This window comes from Bison bison, unplaced genomic scaffold (assembly GCF_000754665.1).
Source record: "Bison bison bison isolate TAMUID 2011002044 unplaced genomic scaffold, Bison_UMD1.0 scf7180017864533, whole genome shotgun sequence".
Lineage (NCBI taxonomy): Eukaryota > Metazoa > Chordata > Mammalia > Artiodactyla > Bovidae > Bison > Bison bison.
The window spans coordinates 7300340-7324889 of record NW_011495082.1 but is presented as its reverse complement, the minus strand read 5'-3'; positions in this window follow the sequence as shown (position 1 = coordinate 7324889).

Below are 24550 nucleotides of genomic sequence, written 5' to 3'. Positions count from 1 at the left end.
CCAGCTGAGTTACCTGGGAAGCCCGGATATGCAGCTACATGTATCTTATTTGGAGCAAACAAATTTCTGGTTCTTGCCTCAAACATGATGTGATGAGGATCACTGAGATTCTGGAGTTTGAGAACTCTTTTAGTACCACCTCATTCAGTGGAAGGGACTCTTTCCTACAATGAGTATAAATTCCTGTTAGTCTAAGGAATTCCTAATTCCTTAGACAAGAATTAGGAGAAGACAATGGCACCCCACTCCAGTACTCTTGTCTGGAAAATCCCATGGATGGAGGAGCCTGGTGGGCTGCAGTCCATGGGGTCGCTAACAGTCAGACACAACTGAACGATGTCACTTTCATTTTTCACTTTCATGCATTGGAGAAGGAAATGGCAACCCACTCCAGTGTTCTTACCTGGAGAATCCCAGGGACTGGAGAGCCTGGTGGGCTGCTGTCTATGGGGTCGCACAGAGTTGGACACGACTTAGCAACTTAGCAGCAGCAGCAGCAGCAGCAGACAAGAATTAAGGTCTATTTATACTTCTCTTGGTATTCAAATGTGCCTAATTTTAGGAAATAGCTCCTCCTAAAGAGACTTTGGTCAAACTTGCTAGTATGGAAAAATACTCACGTAAGACAATCTGAGATCTACTGAAAAGACTGTCTTCGCTGCCCTGCCTGGTATGATGCCTGATCTTCTCAGTATTGACCCATTATCAAATAAGTTTCAGTAGCTACAAAGAAAGGTCAGTAAAATGGTGGATAGGTGAGTGGACACCACAGTTGACAGGTGACATGGTTGGCTGAGATGACATTGAGAGCATTACCCTTGGGGAGGGTGAAATGCAGATTAAGCTATTGCCAGACCCCAGTTATTTCATAAAAACACCATGGTAGGTACTTCTGTTGGATGGAGATATTGATTTAGATCAGATTTTTATGGACTGGACTCATCAAATGCAGGAAGTACTAGTGCTAAAGAATCCTCCTGCCAATGCAGGAGACATTAGAGATGCAGGTTTGATCCCTGGGTCAGGAAGATCTCCTGGGGGAGGGCATGGCCACCTACTCCAGCATTCTTGCCTGGAGAATTGCATGGACAGAGAGGCTGGTGGGCAACAGTCCATGGGGTCTAAAGAGTTAGGCATGACTGAAGTGACTTAGCTTGCATGCATGCACCAAATGTAGGCTGATACCAAACGGTTAGTGCGAAAGATCTCTACTACTGTACACCGTGTGTTCTTGAGCAGTGATGTTGGAGACAGTTATTGCAAGTGGCTCAAATACATAAATACCAAAGTCTTATTTATAAAGGAAAATAATAAATCTATACTGTCTTTAATCTATGTGTAGATGCTATTGTTATTACTGCAGTACTATTTTAAAAAAGACAACAAAAGTTTTACTGAATTCATGTACATGTTTATTTACGTGCACATATGGTTACACGTGGATTCACATTCACCCATACAAGTGCATTTATATGTATACACATACGTATGTATAGTGCTTTATACCTTTCTCAGGATAGTAATGTGAAATCAGTCATTCAAGGTAGATCAAGCTTTGGTAGGTTAAAACGTATCTTCTAATGTAAGATATTTAGGAACCACAGAACAAAAAAATATGATACAATCTAAATGATCTTGTCCAATCTCTGTGTGTACAATTGGCCTAGCAAACTTTGGTTTTTGGATTCTGGGGAAAGAGATATAAGACATGAATAAGACATGAGAATGATGGATAATGGAAGAGGTAATGGAGACAATGATTTTATTAGCTCAATGAAATGGAAATTATGGACTGGTGCAGGAGAAGGACCCTGGAGATAAGTCCTGGGCCTTAGGAATTCAAGAGAGAATTGGTCAGGGGCAGACCTCAAAAGATTAACCTTTGGGGGCAACTTGCATTTAATAATCCTTTGGGCTATAGAACTATGCATTTTCCTTGCTGTGTATTTTCCTATAAATATCAGTGACATTGTAGTAATTCTTTATAATGAATCTATTATTCACTGTACCTTCTTTGATAGGACTGAATATTCCTACTGACCTCATTGTACAAAATGCCCGCAGCCTCTCCAAGCAACTGTCAGCGATAAAGGCAAACTTGTGTCCCTTTTCTTAGCCACTTACAAATTTGTGTCCCTTTTCTTAGCCACTTACTGAATTCAGACTCTTTGTCCATCTATATTGAGGATCAACAGCTAAATTTATTGCTAGCCTTGCTTACATCTTTACATTTACATTTTTACAATTTTTGCACATTTTTTTTTCCTAAGAAAGTTAGATTTCTGCCCTTGCAAAAAGGACACTATTTTCTCATCTCTTCTCGTATGGGTTTATGTAAGTTGACATTTGCTGTGCCTCGTCTCTCACTCTGAGCTATTTGAAAGTGCTTGCCCAGGGTCTCCTTGGGGACCTGGTTTCCAGACCGAGGGCTGGTGTTGCTTTCAGGGTGAAGCCTCCCAACCTCTTCAAAGAACAGACAGGTTTGACCCTAGAGCCCTTATTTATAACAGCTAGTCACGAGGTGGCCGTCTTACATGACCTATGGCATGTGCCTGGCACTACTCTCAGACTCCATAGACCATGCTCAAGGGCAAATGACACATTTCCTGATTAGGAATGAATTCCTGAAGCAACATTATTAAATATTAAGAGCCACAAATAGAGCCATAGAATGGTGATGTGACCCAGAAAGAATCTTTTAGCAGTACGTTTGCATACTTAAAATCAACAGCACTCGAAGTTACTGAGGAATTGAAACATTTCTTTAAAATGTTTGTTTTGCTTGTTTTTAACTATTTGAGACACCTGGAAAGGATAAATATGGAATCCTGAAAATGCAAAATATGTTTATTTAGGAGGTGAATAGCTGGGAGCTTTTTTTTTAACCTTCTAAATCTCAGTTCAGTGTCTGCATCTGTTAACAAAGACAATTTTAAATCATGCAGTGAGACTGGAACAAGAACGGTAAACATGAGTGCTATAGATGTTTGGGTCATAGTTAGGTCTTTATTTTAAATGCATATTATCTCAAAAGCATAATAATTTCAATGGGCTTCCCTGGTGGCTCAGTGGTAAAGAATCTACCTGCCAAGCAGTAGATGGGAGCTCAATCCCTGGGTTGTGAAAATCCCCTGGAGAAGGAAATGGTAACCCACTCCAGTATTCTTGCCTGGGAAATTCCATGGACAGAGGATCCTGGAGGGATTCAAGTCCACGGGGTTGCAAAAGAGTTGGACATGAGTTAGCAACTAAACAACAACAACATTCTAATTTGAAACACATTAATTGAATTATTTTGAATTTTTATAGCTCTGTAATGTAACAGCAAAGGGTAGAAAAAGTTGAGAAAAAAATTCCATCCAAATGCTGTTTCATTTATACATTGTCAGACAACAGGTTTTTTAAATTTATTATTCAAGTGATTCAAGAAGTTACTTTTGGAAATATTAATGTACTGTATATACATATGATATTTATGCTAGAAGGATTTACTGTATTTTCAAATATAAATTTGTGGAATTTGCCAATCAGCTATGAAAATGCACTTGAAAGATCAGTCCCCAAGATGCAAGGAACATGATTGATGTTTTCTTCCTCTAATGTGAGGATGTTCTGTAAAACCTCAGTTTGGATATTTAACAGAAATCACATAATTCAAATTTTCTACATATTTTTTAAAAATAGGGATTCACAAACTTAAATTTTCTTAATTGAACCAGAGAGTTAATGTACCTAGATGTATTTAGTGGACCTACCAGTTCCACCAACTTGTTACTGTATGAGTAACAACTACAAGAGGTTCAGAGTCTTCTCTTTGAGTTTGAATCTGCCACTCCTTGTGTGGTAACTTCAGAGACTTCTCTGTATCTGTTTAATGTATCTGAAATAATCTGTCCATCAAATCAGATGAATTCTGTTGCTCCGCCTCTTCACTTCTTCTTCCTTTGGGCAAGGTAATGCTCAATGGCACCCCACTCCAGTACTCTTGCCTGGAAAATCCCATGGCTGGAGGAGCCTGGTAGGCTGCAGTCCATGGGGTCGCTGAGGGTTGGACACAACTGAGCGACTTCACTTTCACTTTTCACTTTCATGCATTGGAGAAGGAAATGGCAACCCACTCCAGTGTTCTTGCCTGGAGAATCCCAGGGACGGGGAGCCTGGTGGGCTGCCGTCTATGGGGTCACACAGAGTCGGACATGACTGAAGTGACTTAGCAAAAAAAAAAAAAAGGTTATAGAAGAAAATGATGATTTAATCCTGTAAGTATTTGAATTCTAATTGCTGATTTTGGCTACAATACCATACACTGCTTTCACATTATGTTCTCAGTAATCATGTTCTCTGATATTGTGCATAGATTTATCTTGTTCTAAACCAAATTATTCTGTTATCTGCCCAGAAAAAAATTATTTTAAAGAATTATGCCTTCTGAGAATCCATGGAAACTTCAGGGAGGAGTTAAAGTATATCAGAGCAAAGATACATTTGGGAGCAAGAGGGTATATTGCAAAATATAGTCCATATTAAAAGACATGATGTAAACTAGGCACAACTTATCATGGAACTGCTACCTTTAAGAACATAAAAATTCATTTCCAAACAGGAAACAGAGACAGGTAGATGATCTTAGAAGATTCTAAATGCTCCATTATTTTATTTCGATTACTGTACATATGAAATTTGTTTTCTCCTATAGGTATATGGACATAATGTGTTCCGGATCAAAAAATGCTTTTTTTTTATAAGACAACATAGCTTTATTTAAATAATATGTTGAATAGCTTTGAATGATTTAAGAGCAATAAATTTTCATGACAATGTAATAATTCCTGTCATTATTTGATGCCGGCAGTTCTAGTTAACTCAGTTTGTCTCAAGACATTTCCATGACACTTCAGGAAAAAAATAACATCCAAATAGTATGTCAACCTTTCTTTCCCTCTGTTCCCTGACCCATTTCCACCCCCCGCCACCCATCACTGTAACTTTTTTCTGAAGGACCATTAAATCCTTGGTAGAATCCAGCCTGACCTCCGTCAGGCTCCTTTATCTGAAGTGTACACTTTAATATGATAGCTGCCTATACACCTTTTTTAGATGAATGATGCCAGGACTATTTGTGCCACTACAGTTAGGGGTCTCTTAACATTTCCATTCTAAACACCTATTTTCAAAGGTTTATAACTCAGCTATAAAAGTGTGCTCCAGGCTGAAATTTAGCTTACAGGGTCCTAGCCCAGGAGCAATCTTTTACTCTTTTATATATTAATCTTGAAAAAAAAATAGTGTGACTGTATTTTAAAGAACTGAAGAGTTCACAGTAATAGAAGTTAAGGATCTAGGGTCTAAGGGAATATCACATGGCAACAAGTCCCTCTCATCTATAATAGGTTGATCTGAAATTCAGTTTCATAGCATCTCCTTCCTGCTTTTCATTCTCACTGCTCAGAAATAAATCTAATTTTATTGCTTTTATTATTTGTTTCAATAGTCTCATTTGTGGAACTTATTTAGTAGTTATGCCACCTTGATCTATGGTCCTCGCCATAGGTTTGAATTGACCACTCCAGGGCAATATCAGATTTGGGAGGCCAGGGTGCCATGATTATTTGTGTTTGCTGTTGTTGCTGTTGGTGGTGGTGGTATTTAAATGTGAAAAAAAATGACAAAACATATATTAATTTTTGTTGACTGTAATTAAAAATGTATTGAAAGCTTAATAATAATAAAAATAACTAAGCCTTACTTTTCAAGATTGCTTCCCAAGACATTTACTTGGATATTCAAACTTTTCTTCTAAATCTTAGTGTTTCTTTCTGGTCTAAATTATTAAATAGATGGGCTTTTCCACTCTGCATATAGTTCATTAATAACAAATAAATGGAATTGGTGATGATGTGTTTTCCTAACCATCTGATAATTTGATTGCTTTATCCTGATTTCTATCTCTGAAAATAATCTTTGGGTTTTCATATCTAGATGACTTTAGATTTTTTGGTATCTCAATTACGTATTAAAAAATAATTGATGTAGTTATTTAGTCACTAAGTTGTGTCTGACTCTTTTGCGACCCCATGAACTGTAGCCTGCCAGTCTCCTCTGTCCATGGGATTTCCCATGCAAGAATGCTGAAGTGGGTTGCCGTTTCCTTTTCCAGGGGATCTTCCCAACCCAGGGATCGAATCTGTGTCTCCTGCTTGGCAGGTGGATTCTTTACCACTTAGACAGCAGGGAAGCCCCCCAATCATTGAAGAGATCTTCTAATTATTATTAATAGTATTTTTTCCTAATGTATCTTATTCCTAGATAACAATATTGTTTCTTGGATGTTTTTATCATCTATAATAGCCATGATAACATTCATTATTTGACGAACAAAAAGGGCTTTCTTTAAATTCAGATTATACAGAGTGCTACTGAAATATTTTCAAGGCATACGACTTTATATTCCGATCATTAGCAACTATTTTGTGAATAATAAAGTATCACAGGTAGAAAAACTGACAGACAACAGACAAAAATGACCACTCTTTCCAAAGGTGTTAGAGGGAAAAACCAACATGCATGTAAGTCAAAGCAGGCAAAGACAAGATGGGAAATATGGAGTGCTTGTTTTTTTTCCTTGTGAAATTTGCTGCACGTCTTAATCTATGATTTGATCTTATAGATGAACATTGGGAAACTCATTAGCTGTCAGGATTGGTTAATAGGGGTGCTTTATAACATTTGCTTTTTAAAAACATATAGACCAGTGTACTTTCTAAGCCTCTGAGACTTCATGGCCCTTCTGTACTCCCTACCCTCTCCAATGGCACCCTTTCCAGTTTGCCTTCTCTGATCATGGGAATTGGCAGGGTGGGAAGATGAAAAGTGACAGGCTTGGTGGGGCCAGGAAGGCAGAAGCGAGGCAGAGAGGATGAAGGAAGATGTGTGAGCGCATATGTATCCTTCAGGATTCTCAGTTATTCTTTACCATCTGTCCATAGTGTGAATCCCTTAATAACTATTTCAGAATGTGTAACACTTACTAAGAAATTCACAGATGTATTAAATTACAAATATATTTTAAATCAAATATAATCAAATTTACTTTCATATTCAATGTATTATATATATGTATATATGTAAATAAATACATGTATGTATACACACATACACTCATTCATTCATCAAACATTCATTGAGCATCTAGTCTATATCCAGCACTGAGATAGAAGCCAAGAAGGCTTGTACAAAATGGGCTGGTTTTTAGAGAGTGAGGAGAAAGCCTTAGAAAGAAATAATTATAATGTGATCACTGTGAAATGATAATTAGAATACATTGTGATGGCATTCTATGAGTGAACAGAGAGGGAGAGACTCTTTCTGAAAAGGCAGGGAAATGCCTCAAAGAGATTGGGGTCTTTGTGCTGGGTCTTGAAAGATGAGTAAAAGTTTTGTAAGAACATGTGCCGATGTCAAGGCAGAAAAGAACTTTGTAGGTTTTGTAAGCAAAGACTAGTCTGATCTAGGATGGACAGTAAAGTATGTTGATGGACAGTAAACTATGTTGATGGAAAGTGATGGAAGATACTGCTAGAAAGATGAGTAGGAATCAAGTCTTGGAGCATCTTCTATGTTATGTGAAGTTGTCTATTCTTGACTGTGTAGGTGATGAAGAGGAACTGACGATTTTAAGCAGTTCCATAATGTGATCTGCTCAGAAAGCTATCTCTGGTGGCATTGAGGATGTTAGGTTGGGAGGGGTGAAAACTGGGTGAAGAAGGACAGATTTCAAGGGTTTTTTGTCATAATCCAGGAGAGATGAGAATCATTTGTTAACCAGTTTTTCAATATATGTTAGGCACTGGAGGTAGAGTTGGAGAAGGCAATGGCAACCCACTCCAGTACTCTTGCCTGGAAAATCCCATGGGCGGAGGAGCCTGATGGGCTGCAGTCCATGGGGTCGCTAAGAGTCGGACACAACTGAGCGACTTCACTTTCACTTTTTGCTTTCATGCATTGGAGAAGGAAGCGGCAACCCACTCCAGTGTTCTTGCCTGGAGAATCCCAGGGACGGGGAGCCTGGTGGGCTGCCGCCTATGGGGTCGCACAGAGTCGGACATGACTGAAGCGACTTAGCAGCAGCAGGAGGTAGAGTACTAAGCAAGATATAATCCTCATCCTCATTTATGAAGCTTAGGTGGAGAGAAAGACAATAAAGAATAAAATGCCTTTCAATGTGGTAAGTCCATAAAGGGATGCGTGTACAGTGACATAAATTAGAAATGAAACAAGAAAAGGGTAGCTAACCCTTTCTTTCAAGGCCGGTGAGAAGGGTCTCAGAGTTGGCTTTCCCAAGGAAGCTATGACTGACCTGGGATCTGAAAGATGAATAATATTGATTAAGGTGATAAGTGACAAAATCAAGATTGATCAATAGTAAGTGCAAGTGGGAAGGTGGAAAAAATTGCTTGGGGTGAGCATGTAGAGTTAAAAAAAAAAAATGAGACCAGGATACAGGGAGGATGGATTCCTGGGATGTCAAGGCAAGGTTCGAGGTGCAGGGAAAGGAAAAATTACCCAGCGCAGGGTGACGCAGAATCCAGACTGGTGATGGCGTGAAAGTCAGGAAGGAGAGAGTTCTCAAAAGTGTCAGATGCTGCAGGAAAGTGAAAAAAGAAATTTCTAATAAACTTCAATTCAATAAATATTAAGCACCTACTTTCTACAAACTGTGCTAGGTACTGAGACATGAATGAGTGAACAAGACAGACACAGTTCCCACTTTGAAGAGACTTGGAGTCTAGTGTACTAAAGACACAAGAGGTGTTCCTAGGGATTTGGTGAGTAGGACAAAGTAGTAATTAGCTTCGATCCCTGGGTCGAGTAGGAAATAGCAAACCAGTCCAGCATTCTTGCTTGGAAAACCCCAGGGACAGAGGAGCTGGGCAGGCTACAGTCCGTGGGTCACAGAGTCGGACATGACTGAGTGACTCACTTTCACTTTCAGTGATTATTCCCGTTTTCCCTGCTCCCTGCTTTCCTTGGATCTGACACCACTTTTCTTTCTGTCTTTACGGACTTATCTATTCTGGATAATACATATACATAGAGTTATACACAATGTGTCTGACTTTTCACTTGGCATAATGTTTTTGAGGTTTATCTCATGTAGAGTGTATCAGCACTTTGTTCCTTTTTAGGGCTGAATAGTATTCCATTATATGGATATACAGCATTTTGTTTATCTGTTATATTAGTTGATGGACATGTGGGTTGTTTCTCCCTTTAGCTATTGTGAATAGAGCTGCTATAAACTTTTGTGGACAAATATTCATTTAAATACCTGTTTTCAGTGATTTTCTATTGAGGAAAGAAACTGGTTTTTATTTATAATCAATGGGGAACGAAGCAGTGGAGATGAAGAAGAAATCAACAAATAAGAGTAATTGATGGAGAAAAGTTCTGGAGACAGGAGAGAGATGAAGACTAGAGTGTTTCCTTGGAAAGTGATTTGAGTAATAAGAGGAAGAAACATATTTCTTGTAGCTATCAACTCTACTGAAGACCTTGCTGAATGTTGGATATTTTACTGAGTGGTGATATTTTGCTAAATGTCAGATGTTTTACTTTAAATGAGGACATTAGTTTTTCTAAGTGTGGTTTGTATTACGAATATGGAACAAATCTTGGAAAGATTTCTCTGTAAATGAGGCCCCCAAATACCAGAATATTTCAAAGTATTTCTAAAATCTTCATTAACAAATTTAATAGAGATACACATTGGTCACTGTGTAATAGAGGCATTTAATTTGGATCAATTTCCTGCAATGCACTTAGCAGACTTTAAAATCCATTTTGTTGGGGCACCTCTGAGACCCCATGCTAGATAATAAGGATGGCTGGAAGCTGATTTCATAATTTCTATGTGCAACTGAGGTAGAATTAAAGTGCAAATGCAATTTTTGAAGTGCTTGACACAAGAGAAGTTGTGAAATTGCTCTTTGCTCTGACTTGTTTTAATTTCTGTATAAATGTTTTATACAATAGTCTTTTTACTGTTTTTCAAGTCATGAGCAATTATATTTGATGACAGGGCAATTATCACACATAGAAACTCAGCATTCCAGAAGCTATTAAAATCCCACCACTAGACTCTACCTCTCCCTACCATTCCAATAGGCTGAAAAAATTGTAGAAACTTTTAATTTTGAGTTTTAACTCAAATGATTGGAGATGGCAAATTGGGATATTTTTCTAAATATAGGAATAATCTTATCTTGCAAAGTAATGATATAATTATGCTTTTGTTGATTAAATATTAATATTGCCATGGTTTTATAGTTCCAATCCCTGTAGCTTTACTTCCAGAGGTTCTATTTATTCTACTGGAGGACAAATGACGAAGCAACACGTTCTGCAGGTGTCAGCTCAAGCCGCACTGTGGTACTGATTAAATGCATGGGGTCCCAAATGTTCTTTTTTGAGTCTTGGACTCATTGAGTCACTCTCTGCCTCTGACTTGTTCTCTTCTCATTTAAAATTAAACATAGAACCATTGGCAGTTTCCAGGCTTGATTTTCATCCCAGGCATAATGGCTTACAGGTGGCAAATTTTTTTCCCCCAATGACAACAGCAGACTTTCCCAAGTCAATCCAGGGGTAGTGCCAATGAGAACATTATAGACAAAGGACAGGGAAAGGGCCATTTCAAAATAAATACATAAAACCCTTTGTACTTTTTTTTTTGGTTCTGTAAAAGCTCTCCCTCACCCTCTGCTTTTTTATGTTTGATATATAGAAGTGATTCCATTTATAACTTGAGCTCGTTTGCTCTGGGCTCTCTGTACTTAAGCCTCAGATCTTTTGATGTTGTTTAACTGTTACAAGGGCTTCCCGGGTGGTGCTAGTGGTAAAGAGCCCATCTGCCAATGCAGGAGAGGCCAGTTTGATTCCTGAGTCAGGAAGATCCCCTAGAGGGATGGCAACCCACTCCAGTATTCTTGCCTGGAGAATCCCATGGACAGAGGAGCCTGGCAGGCTACAGTCCATAGGGCAGAGAGTCAGACACAACTAAAGTGACTTAGCACACACACATGCACAATTGTTATAAACTGACCAATATTCTGGAGAGACTTATCTGTGAAACACGTTCAGCTGCTTGCCTGTTTTGTTTCTCCCTCTTCCTCAGAACTTACACTCAGCAATAAGAAGATTGACTATGAGTTATTCTCAATGAGTTTCATGACATATAATGTGACCTCTGAGTAGGTAATAAAATTGTATTGTCAGTATGTTCCTGTTTTTTGAAACACTGCAGAGTGGTGGAAGTAGGTGAGATTCAGTGAAAAATATTGTGATACACATACTTTCAGTGCAGTTGTCACTAAGGAAACTGTTTCATATTTAACGTGATATCTCCCTAACACCTCCGTGTTTCAGAAGTCAGCGGTTTTGATGTGTTGAAATCCTTTACAGGAAATAGTAAAAAACGTTGAGACGATTAAAGCTTCAAAGTGATTTCAAACATTTTGAAATAAAAAGAAATGTTATTGAAGGTAGGCTGACATTAGTAGTTTATTAATATTAATAACATATTAATAAAATAAATCCATGAATGGTGCAATAGGTGTTTTTTTTTCCTAACAGAGAATTTATTGTTTATAAGTGAGTATCTGAGATACGATTTAAGAAAAAAATCACCAGTCAATAGTGTTTCCTGAGTATCTGTAATTGGATTTAAATGTTTTAAATCAGAATATATTCCTTGACTAACACCACCTTTTATAAAACTTGAGTTCATGTCAACAAGTACTGGCATATATATATTAATAACTGATTTCTTTCCAAAAGGCGAGAGAGCTAGGAATAAACTTGCGTGTTATTTTAGGAGAGAAATAGACTTGTTGGCCTATATAATGTGACTGTTATTTGCATATAAATTACTTCACAGGTATAATCAAGAAAGATATTTGCAAATAATAATCATGAAAATAAAAATATTGTGAAAGTACAAATATTCATGTGTTTCTTGTCTGAGTCATATATGTATATATCTAGATTGATGCATATGCAAAGAGAAAGAGAAAAAAACTTTACATAGTGACAGGACATAATATGAGGTGGATGGATTTGTTTTTCATGAATCATTGCCTCATTTTACTGTAGACTCCTTTTCCAATCTATAGTCAATTTGCACCCCGTGTGCTGAGCTACTGCGCCCTCTCTTCAGTGAGGTGGCCACCCAAGCCCACAGTTCTTAGGAAAAATCTTTCTTTTGACCTTTCCCTAGCATACATGTCTTAATTCCATTTCCTCAGAACCATGCAACTAATAAACTAATTCACACCAAAGTGGAAATGAGTGACAGATTCCCCAGGGAACTTACATTTGAGTATCATCATTAACTCTCAAAAGATCACAGCTATAACCCTATAAAGTAAGTGGGGATTTTGCACTCCAGAACAGCCTCTTCCATGAAATATTTTGGTATAGTAGACAGATGTTTGATCCCTTTTCTATTTCATCTTATAGATTAATTTTTATTCATCTTAAATATTAGGACTGTCCGTCATAGGTGTGTAGTTCCACACATGCTTAGATAGAGAGGAGAAAAAAAAAACCAACAACCCATATTTGGTCAATATAAATTAATAAGATAACCATAATTAGTGATCTTTTTTCTATGTAGATTTTCCTGTATTTTGAGAAAGATCTGAAGTTGATTTCTATTTTTACAAGGAGACTTTTTAAAAGATTTGTCTGTAATGCTGACCCATGATTCTGTGTGTGTGGTAAATTCTAATCAGATCTAAGAAATTTATATTGTGTAAGTTAAGCACAGAATGGAAGAATGAACCTGTCACTTGGGGTTTTGATCTGATGAAGGAGAATTGTCAGTGACTCTACCAGGAAAAATCCCCAAACTTTCTGAGATAAAGATCTTGACCTTCTTGTGAGAAGCTTGGAAAGGCTAATTTAAATCAGGTTTCAAACAAAGTGGAAGTTCCTTGGAAACACAACAGAACAAAATGTATTTAAAAGCGTTCTGCTTAACCGGTTAGAAGGAACCTTAGGGTTTTGATTCCATTATAAAATATAACACAACAATGGAAAAGTCTTGTCTCTTGGAAGTATGTTGACTTGGAGAGTGATCTGAGGCTCAGGACGTGGGTTGACACATTAAAGCTACCACAGCTTTAATTTGCATTTGTTTTTCTGAAATCTCCAAAATGTGGTGGGATGGGATGGGAAAGAGTTGGTGCTGTTAGGTATTTCTCCTTTTATTACTTGTTTTGGCCTCTGATTTGTTGAGATCATTTTATTTGAAAAAAGTTTCCTGGCATGGGCAACCTAGTGGAAGAACTCAAAATATTCTCTGAAAGCTTCCTATGCTGCCATTTCCCTAGATCTCGATTCTAAAGCAGTCTGTATAAACCTTAATTAATTTATATTTTAATTTTTGGCTGCACAGTGCAGCATGTGGGATCTTAGTTCCCTTACCAGGGATCGAACCCATACCCCCTGCATTGTTAGGTAGAGTCTTAACCACTGGATTGCCGAGGACGTCCTTGAACTTTTACTTAATTTAAATGAAGTTACATGTGGTGTCATTATTATTCATGAGAATTATGCTAAACTCTAGGATGCATGGATACATATACTTAAAAATAAATCTTCAGAAAAACAAAAGAAAAATCTTTCTTCAGAGCTTACTCACTGGCCTCCAAAAGATTCAACTGTTGTTATAAGAGGCTCATTGTTTCTTGCATGTATCTTAGATTTTATTTCCTGTCAGCTCTGGCAAGACCTACTAAGAATTAGTTTCACCACATAGTAAATAAATGCTCTAATGCCCTGCATTATTGTTTATACTAAGCTTTGTAGGCACTTGAGCCACAACAGATAATTGTCAAAATGATGAAGCACTAAAATCACACACAGCCAGCAGTTATAATGTTGATGTTGTTCTAGGAAACAGCTAATAAGACTTGGAGCTTACATTTTTTTAGTTGGTTAAGAAAAGCAGTGATTTATGAAACTGTATTTTAAAAAATGTAGGGAGAATAATTTTGGACTCCACGTACCTTATAAGATTTATTTATCTATGCTTTCGTATTTTCTCCCTTTATCTGGTTTATTTTGCTTAAATCAGGAATTGGTATAAAATCCTGCGTTAAAAGGACCTAGGAGAGAGAACTAGGTGATCAGGTATCTTGAACTAAGCCTGTATCCTTTGTGGTAATTCTCTTAATTTTAAAATTAGCACAAGTTAAGGACACAGTTTGCAATTTCTAATCTGAAAAAATAGTTTCACCACACAAACGCAAATTTCATTCTATTACTTTCAGAGTTTTATCAGCTTTTGATCCTGGGCGTGGGGAAAGAAAGTGAGATCTGTCTGCTCAGGCAGTTTGAACCACAGAATGTCTGGATTGCTCGTTTTCTTTAACAAGGGCGTCAGTGAAAGCTGCCTTCTGTCTGTGGTGATGTATCTGAGTGCAAACAGGACCCTGATAGCCATTATGTACCTATTAGTCCTGATTACCTTTTGATAGCTCCTCACCAGGTGGTTTCACTCACTTTGACAGATCTAGTACTTTGTTTAACCTTTAAACCAGTAGGGCAATAACACAGCTGACAGAAGGGGAGAAATAATTAAGGAAAACTTAGCTAGGACATTTAAAAAAAATCTCTAACAAGACAGATATTTCTGTTCAGTTTGAAAACTTGTCAAGAGATACATACAATTCCCCATAATTGCTATAGCAAAAATGTTTTAGAATTTTTGCTAGTTTCAAATTAATTTTAGCAATGTAGCTTAATCAAATTACTGTGTCTTCCTTTAAAAATATCTATGATTTACACTTGCAAGAAGCAAGTTTTAATATTTCAGTACGTCAATGAATAGGAGGAGAGTGCAATCCAAGAGAACTTCATTTCTGGAAAAATCAGAAAGGAAATGTACTTAAAAATATTATTTAAAATCTTCCAACAGTCTGAGTTCTACATTTTCTGAAATGGCTGATATATACTTTTGGAAAATATTATAAGTGATAAAGAATATCTGATTCCATAACATGAACAACTCTAGGCATTTAAATGTGGTCAACAGTGACTGGAAGAAGAAAAGACATCCTGAACTTCGTTGGCTTATATTTCAGAGTACTTTTTGTGAGCAACTTCAGAAAGTGTCTTGCTAGGGGAAGAGTCAGTACTGTGTCCTCTACTTTTTCTCCACATTCTATAGCAGTAACCCCCCCGCCCAAGGCCTCACCCCATCACCATACTTGTTTCCCTTTGGAGCCATCGTAGTCACTTCTGTAAAAGGGCGCATCCGAACTCTCTGGCTAACCCTCCCATTAATCCACAGGCACGAAGCAGAGAGCTAGAAAGAGTGCTTCACGGTTGCATGAAGACATTTAATTAAAGTCGGAACAACTTCTAAATGAGAAAGTGCAAATAGTCTCTCCAGGTCATTAATAATTTGGCAGTTTATAAGACATTAAAATGTAATGTGTTCATTATTTTCCTTAAATCTATTGAGAGCATTACATAATTCCTTTTGCTTAGCTAAATCCTTTTTGGCGAAGATGCTATCAACTAATATAGGTGTCTTATCCTTGTCAGAGATAAGATATTGACATGAAGAAACATCACAATTGTCTTCTAATTATGTCAGACAACAAGTCTAATTTAGCATTCTTTCATACATCATTTATCATAAGTCTTAGTGTTCCTTGTTATCCATTCTTATGTTAATTGATTACTATCATGTTTTCCACTTCATGGTTGCATAAATATTTCTTACAAAACAAGCCTGGCATTTCCAATAGTCAAAAAGTCCCAAATCACACGAAAACAACAATATTCTCAGTCACGCAGCTATATACCATATTATCATCTAATTCTAAATAAGATTTCAACAAAACAAGTGAAATAGAATATTATTTTAAACCTTATTGTTATTGCTGATCACCTCAGTAGTATATATTTTATATTATAAAGTATATTAAAGGCAAGATCCCTTCTTTTAAGGAATTTCAGTGACAGAAGGAACCTCCACAAATTAAAGTAAATGTAATCGACCACATTTTATGTTACTGTCAGTGCTAAAATGATCAGCATGGCTTAATCTAAAAGCTTGTATGGGGGCAGTTTGGGGAGAAGTCTTAGAAACCATCAGAACAAGGTGAGTCTTTGAGGATGGGAGGGTGGGAGAAGATCTGAGATGCACATGTGACATCCTTGAAGATCCAGAAGTGAGTGGATTTCAGTTATGCAAGGAGTCACACTTTTTTTTTTTCCTGCTTGGGTCAGACAAATTTGGAAATGTATAAAAGGAAATCTCTCAATTGAAAATGAGAGGTTTTTGACCTCTGTAAATCAAAATTTGTTCCTACTTTTGTGATAGAAATTAGAAACCACTAGAGGCTCCTAATATGTAGTCATCAACATAATATTAAGGTGAGATTTGGGGGTTTTTTGATGCAGGAAAGCTGAACTTAGGAAATCAGGCTAGGAAGAAATAATAACCCTTCAGGTCAGTGAGGTTAGGATCTCTGTCATAGACACAGCTATTAGTTTTCTAAAGGAAGTGACACATAAGCTGGGTCTCAAAGGATGAGTGTGAGTTAGGCAAGAGGAGAAACAGTCCAGGAAGAAGGAATGAAATATGAAAAGGCCATAAATTAAAAGGACATAGGACTTTGAAAGAAGTTTAAATAAAGTTCATGTGACTGGAATTTAAAGGGTGAGGTTGTGAAGGAGAGAAAAGAAGCCATGAGACTTCTATGCCATTTAAAGGAGTTTGAACTTTATTGTGTGAAAGGTGGGGAGGGTTTGGAGAGATTTAAGCCAGGGATATGCCTCATGATCAGGTTTGGAGTTTGGGAAGATTGCTCTGAGTGTGGACTGTCGATGGGAGGGGAGCAGGACTGAAAGAAGGAAGCTAAAGAGGGGGTCATGGAGTGTCCTTGACAAGGTGGCGTGTGGTCTGGTGTAGGCTGGTGGCTGTGGGAACAGTCATAGCTATAAAAGGTATTTAGGGAAAACAATTGTTCACCTTGGCAACTGAATTAATACTGGAGAAGAGGAGAGGGAAGAGTTGAGAACGAGACTGAAGTAATGGACTTTGTGAGAAGCTAAATGGAAAAGACCGAGGGGGAAAGAAAGAGAAAGATGACAAGATTACAATGGCATTTTTTTACAGAATTAGAACAAAAATGTCTACAATTTGTATGGAAACACAAAAGATCACGCATAGCCAAAGCAATCTTGAGAAAGAAAAACAGAGTTGGAGGACATGCTCCCTGACTTCAGACTGTACTGCAAAGCTACAGTAGTCAAGACCCTATGGTACTGGCACAAAAGCGGAAATATAAGTCATTGTAACAGGATAGAAAGCTCAGAGATAAACCCACACACCTATGGTCACCTAATCACAAAGGAGGCAACACAATACAATGGAGAAAAGACAGTCTCTTCAATAAATGGTGCTGGGAAAACTGGACAGCTACATGTGAAACAATGAAAGTAGAACATTCCCCGCCAACAGACACAAAAATAACTCAAAATCAATTAAAGACCTAAATGTAAGGCCAGGCACTATAAAGGTCTTAGAGGAAAACATAGGCAGAACACTCTTTGACATAAATCACAGCAAAATCTTTTTTGACCCACCTCCTAGAATAATGAAAATAAAAACGAAAGTAAAGAAATGGGACCTAATTAAACTTAAAAACTTTTGCACAGCAAAGGAAACCATAAGCAAGATGAAAAGATAACCCTTGGAATGGGAGAAGATATTTGAAAATTAAGCAATTGACAAGGGATTGATCTCCAAAATCTACAAACAGTTCATGCAACTCAATATCAAAGAAAGAAAAAGCCCAATCAAAAATATGGGCAGAAGACCTATCTAGACCTTTACCCGAAAAAGTCATACAGATGGTCAACAAACACATGAAAAGATGCTCAATGGCACTAAGTATTAGAGAAATGCAAATCAAAACTACAATGAGCTATCACTTTACACCAGTCAGCTTAGCCATCATCAAAAAAAATCTACAAACAACAAGTGCTGGACAGGGTGTGAAGAAACGGGAACCTTCTTACACTGCTGATGGGAATGTAGGTTGGGGCAGCCACTATGGAGAATAGTATGGAGTTTCCTTAAAAAGCTAAACATAGAACTACTGTATGGCCCAGCAATCCCACTACTGGCCATATACGCAGAGAAAGCCGTAACTCAAAAAGACACAGATACCCCAGTGTTCACTGCAGCACTATTGACAATAGCCAAGACATGGAAGCAACCTAAATGTCCATCAACAGAGGAATGGATAAAGAAAACGTGGCACATACAAGCAATGGAATATAATTCAGCCATAAAAGGGAATGAAACTGGGTTATTTGCAGAGACATGGATGGACCTAGAGACTGTCATACAGAGTAAAGTAAGTCAGAAAGAGAAAAACAAATGTCATGTGTTAACACATACATGTGGAATCTAGAAAAGTGGTGTAGATGATCTTATTTGCAAAACAGAGACAGAGACATAGAGAACAAAGGTGTGGATACCAAAGGGGAAAAGCAGTTGGGAAGAACTGGTAGATTGGAATCCATATATGTACACTGTTGATACTATGTATAAAATAGATACCCAATGAGAACACGCTGTATAACACAGGGAAGTCTACTCAGTGATCTCTGGTGACTTACTGCTGCTGCTGCTAAGTCGCTTCAGTCACGTCCGACTCTGTGCCACCCCATAGACGGCAGCCCACCAGGCTCCCCCGTCCCTGGGATTCTCCAGGCAAGGACACTGGAGTGGGTTGCCATTTCCTTCTCCAATGCATGAAAGTGAAAAGTGAAAGTGAAGTCACTCAGTTGTGTCCAAATCTTCGCGACCCCATGGACTGCAACCTACCAGGCTCCTGTGTCCATGGGATTTTCCAGGCAAGAGTACTGGAGTGGGGTGCCATTGGAAATCCAAAAAAGAGGAGATGCATTATTAATACACATATAGCTGATTCACTTTGCCACACTACAGAAACTAACACGACATTGTCAAGCAGCTATGTTTTTGTTGTTCAGTAGCTAAGTCGTTTCTGAGTCTTTGCAGCCGCATGGACTGCAGCATGCCAGGCTCCTCTGTCCTCCACTCTCTCCTGGAGTTTGCTCAAATTCATGCCCATTGAGTCAGTGATACTACCTAACCCTCTCAGTAACCATCCTCTGCTGCCCCCTTCTCCTATTGCCTTGTCTTTCCCAGCATCAGGGTCTTTTCCAATGAGTCATCTCTTTGCATCAGGTGGCCAAAGTATTAGATCTTCAACTTCAGCGTCTATACTACAATTAAAGCAACTATACTCCAATTTAAAAAAAAGATAACAAGACTTAAACAATAAAAGGCCATGTTATATGCTTTAAGGAGGGAGTTGGTGATGATATACTGGTAGAAACAGTGTAATAAAAATGATCTTAAAGGAAGTCAAGAGGGAATATTTTACAAATGGTGACAAATATGAACCCAGGATCCGCAATGGGACACTGGATAACTAAAATTGTTCACAGAAATCCAGAGAGCCAGGATTGAACCTGGTACAACGTTATGCGTAGTTGCTCGGTCATGTCTGACTCTTTGCAACCCCATGGACTGTAGCCTGCCAGGCTTTTCTGTCCATGGGGATTCTCTGGGCAAGGATACTGGAGTGGGTTGCCATGCCCTCCTTCAGGGGATCTTCCCAACCCAGGGATCAAACTCAGGTTTCCCACAATGCAGGTGGACTCTCTGCCATACAGTGTTAAGTGACCATTATGTTAATATTAGCAGGGTCCCTTGACGGAGGTGGAACAATTAGCAAGGAAACCACAAAAAATATAGAAAATGATCTATCAGTGGTTAAAGAAAAGTCAAAGAAAAGAGTGTTACCTATGTGAGAAGATTGATTTTAAAGGAGCTATTCTAAACCAAAAAAAAAAAAAAAAAAGAATCTGGATGATCGCAAACAATTTGTTAAAGTAATTTCTTTGAGCTCGCTCTTTCTTAAAGTAACTGGTTTATCACTCAGCTTTGTTTTACTTTTACAATTCTACACCTGTTACTAGTGACACTTGTTTTTCTCTTAGACGAAATGTCATGACTGCATTTTACCTCTATTTATTTTCTATAATTTATGGTAGGGAGTGCTATCCATACTTTCTCCAGATGCATGGTTGACTGGCTGGCCCTTGAGCGGGCCTGAGTGTTTCGATGCCCGTAAAGAGATGCTTTCTGGCTCCAGTTTCCTCCTTTGAAGAGACGGAGCTGAGAGGTCAGCATAGACATGGCCTGGGGTCAACTGTTGAAATGCTCTTGGCACCTTATGACTGCAGAATCTTTTTTTTTTTAAGTTGTGACCCGGTGAAATGTCATAGGGAACCTCAGGAATTTATGGCCCATTAAATAGGAACTTTTGCCCTCTTGAAGTATTTGGCAGAAAGCTTCCCTTCCATTCACCCTCTCCCACAGAGCCGGAGGAAAAAAAGATCACTGAGCACACGCACCTCCACCTTTGGTTTCCTCTTAGATCTCCTTCCGGCCAGAGATACAGTTTCTTCTTTCCTGTTTTACTGTTGGCAGAGCGAGCCTTCTCCAAGCGGGAGGTCAACAGTTGTGCAGCTGCTCTTCCTGTGATTCCGTGAGATATCATGACACAGAGGCTTACAAGTAGGAAGCTCATTTATACGTAGTTCCAGACTATGTTTCCCAGCACATTTTTTCAGCAATAAAAATGAAACAAGTACCGTCTTTGGCTTCCCACCTGCAAGATCGCAATTGTTTCTGAAAAGAGAGAGTTGATTAATTAGTATCAGAAACCCCAACAAGAGCAGGCTGAAAACTTTGTTGCACCTAAAATTTAATCTTTCATGATTTAAAATTTAGAAAGGCATCATTTATAAATTGCCTCACTTTTAATTGAAAAGCCTTAATAATACCTCCTTCGCTGCTCTCTCTCACTGTCTCTCACACACACACTAGAAGCAGAGTAGATGAGTTGAATAATGTAGTTACTTTGCATATTAAGTTTGTTTCCATTATGATGACACCCTTGGGTCTCTAGGAATCCTAAGGAAGAAGCACTATGTGCCACTCATTCTAGTTCATTCATTTATGTAACAAATATTGAGCACCTACAATGCGGCAGAAACTATTCTAGGTGCTTGGAACATGCCAATAAACAAAAGAGAAAAATATGTCTGCCCTCCTGGAGCTTATATTTTTGCAAGGAGAGATAGGCCATGAACAATACACATAATGAATACATAATTTATTTGGTATGTTGCAAGGTGATCCTTGGACTACAAGGAGGTCCAACCAGTCCATCCTAAAGGAGATCAGTCCTAGGTGTTCATTGGAAGGCCTGATGCTAAAGCTGAAACTCCAGTACTTTGGCCACCTCATGCGAAGAGTTGACTCATTGAAAAAGACCCTGATTCTGGGACGGACTGGGGGCAGGAGGAGAAGGATGAGAAGGATGAGAGGATGAGAAGGCTGGATGGCATCACTGACTCGGACATGAGTTTGAGTGAACTCCAGGAGTTGGTGATGGACAGGGAGGCCTGGAGTGCTGCGATTCATGGGGTCGCAAAGAGTTGGACACGACTGAGCGACTGAACTGAACTGAAGGTGATAAATGCTGCAGAGCATAAGAAGAGCAAGGAGCAAGTTAAAGGGCGCAGGGCAATTTGTGGTATTCAGTAGGGTGCTAAGAAAGGTATGTTTGTGCATGTATACAGCATCAAGGGGAGGGGGGAAGTGCTAATGAAAAGGAAGTCACATGGACGCAGGAGTTTATGGTGTTCCTTCATGGCAGGAAAGAGTGGGCAAGTCAGGAACTGATTGCCCTCACCAAACATGTACAGGACACATATCTTGCTGTTATTGTAGCCCCTCACTGCTTTTATTCTCATTGTGCTCAAAATGTCTGAAGGCCAGTTTGTATTGTGAAGGTCAGTGACGAAAGAGATTATGGGTGTAATGGAAAGAATCCAGGATTAGTTTTGAGAGTCTTACAATTTAGCCTTGGGGTTCTGCTTCAAACTGCTATGAGACGTTGGACAAGTTTTAATCTTAATCTTTTGGGCCTCAATCTCCTTCCTCTGTAAAATGAGTCAGCCATATGATCCCACTCAACTCTCTTCTAAGAGTCAATTGAGGTAAACAGGAAGATTGAGAAGGAGTAAGGAAAAAAAAGAGATGGGGAAGAAAAACAAAGGCAAATAAAACAGGAGTGGCATATTTGGGCAAAGGGAGAAAAGGAAAAATGATAAAGAAGGAAAAATAAGTAAGCCAAACCTAAAAGTGGGTAATAAGTATGCTGATATAATGCAGTTATAACTAGACATCTGGTCAATCACCTTTTCTCCACTGACACTTCTAGAAAGCTATGTTTGCTTAGGTGTAATAGAGGACATCCTGCTCATCTCCTCTGAGGGGCTATTAGCCCTACCTGTGGGTTTCTAGAGTCTCAGATGGTATTTGGAACTCCTTTTTAGGGCCTAGTTATTAATTTTTGTATTTTAGATGTAAAGATTAAAAAAGCTTTATAGTACTTTGGTAATCTGTCCACCTTAGATAACACTCTTCTAATGGAGAAATGGGATCCTAACAATGAGGAGCATATTTTTACAATCCTACTTGTTGTCTGTGTCATAATTAATTTTGACATCCTAGAGTACCGCTGTTTTCAAGGAGATGAACATTTACCATTTGCTTATGTGGATTGTGAAAGTGTTAGTCATTCAGTTGTGTCTGACTCTTTGGGACTCCATGGACTGTAGCCCACAAGGCTCCTCTGTCCATAGGGTTCTCCAGGCAAGAATACTGGAGGCGGTTGCCATTTCCTTCTCCAGGGGATCTTCCCAACCCAGGGACTGAGCCCAGTTCTCCTGTGTTGAAAACAGATTCTTTACTGTCTGAGCCACCTGGGAAGCTTATATTTCATTTTATAGGTTTCTCTTGATAAACTCCTCTCTCCCTTTCATTTTCCTCCCTCGTGGTCATTTCTCCATTTATTAGCACCAACTTCCAGAGAAAAGATATTTCCTTCTGTTTCTACAAACTGTTGGGAAAACTGGCAAATGGTAGATGTTGAAAACAAAGGCTGAGTGGTTTAAGTTCCAGAAGAGATAAGATAAGGCTTTACCTATTTTGTGCATTATAATTTTTATGAGTTCTACTTAGCAACTCTGCATAGACAGAGAATGGTGTAAATAACAGGTAGAAGAGTTAGCTTTGGAGAGGATTAGGGCACTATTTCTAAAAAAGTACAGCAAGGAAAGTGAAAAATGACAGATACACAGTTGACCTTGAACAACACATGTTTGAACTTTACAGGTCCACTTATATGTGGATTTTTTCCAATAGTCCCACAGACTATGGGACTTGAGAATTTATGGACTGGATTTTGGTGTCAAGGCAGCTCCTGGAACCAATCTCCCATGGATACTAGGGAACAGCTGTATGTTGAGATGGGGGTGGGTCAGATTTTGAGGTACTTTATGCTCATTGAACTCTCTTCTGAAAAATAAGAGGCATAACCATCTTCTTAAAGAAAATTGGGCAGGGGAAGTCTGAAGAGAAGGGGAAAGAGTTGTATCAGCTGGTGTGAGGACTGGGAAAGGAAGTCAAAGATACAGTCACCATGTATAGTGTTGCAGAATTAGTGGGAGTTCCTAAGTTTAAAAGATTAACAGCACATAATAATAAAATATTATAATAACATGTATTATCCATTGATATTATATATATATATACTATTATATAATAGTATAATATTATGTTATTATAATACTTGGAATTATACTACTATTGCAATTATAACATTATATACTACAAACAAAGCTAGTGGAAGTGATGGAATTCCAGTTGAGCTATTTCAAATCCTGAAAGATGATGCTGTGAAAGTGCTGCACTCAATATGCCAGCAAATTTGGAAAACTCAGCAGTGGCCACGGGACTGGAAATGGTCAGTTTTCATTCCAATCCCAAAGAAAGGCAATGCAAAAGAATGCTCAAACTACCACACAATTGCACTCATCTCACACTCTAGTAAAGTAATGCTCAAAATTCTCCAAGCCATGCTTCAGCAATACGTGAACCGTGAACTTCCAGATGTTCAAGCTGGTTTTCGAAAAGGCGGAGGAACCAGAGATCAAATTGCCAACATCTGCTGGATAATCGAAAAGGCAAGAGAGTTCCAGAAAAACATCTATTTCTGCTTTATTGACTATGCCAAAGCCTTTGACTGTGTGGATCACAATAAACTGTGGAAAATTCTTAAAGAGATGGGAATACCAGACCACCTGACCTGCCTCTTGAGAAACCTATATGCAGGTCAGGAAGCAACAGTTAGAACTGGACATGGAACAACATACTGGTTCCAAATAGGAAAAGGAGTATGTCAAGGCTGTATATTGTCACCGGGCTGGAAGAAGCACAAGCTGGAATCAAGATTGCCAGAGGAAATATCAATAACCTTAGATATGCAGATGACACCACCCTTAAGGCAGAATGTGAAGA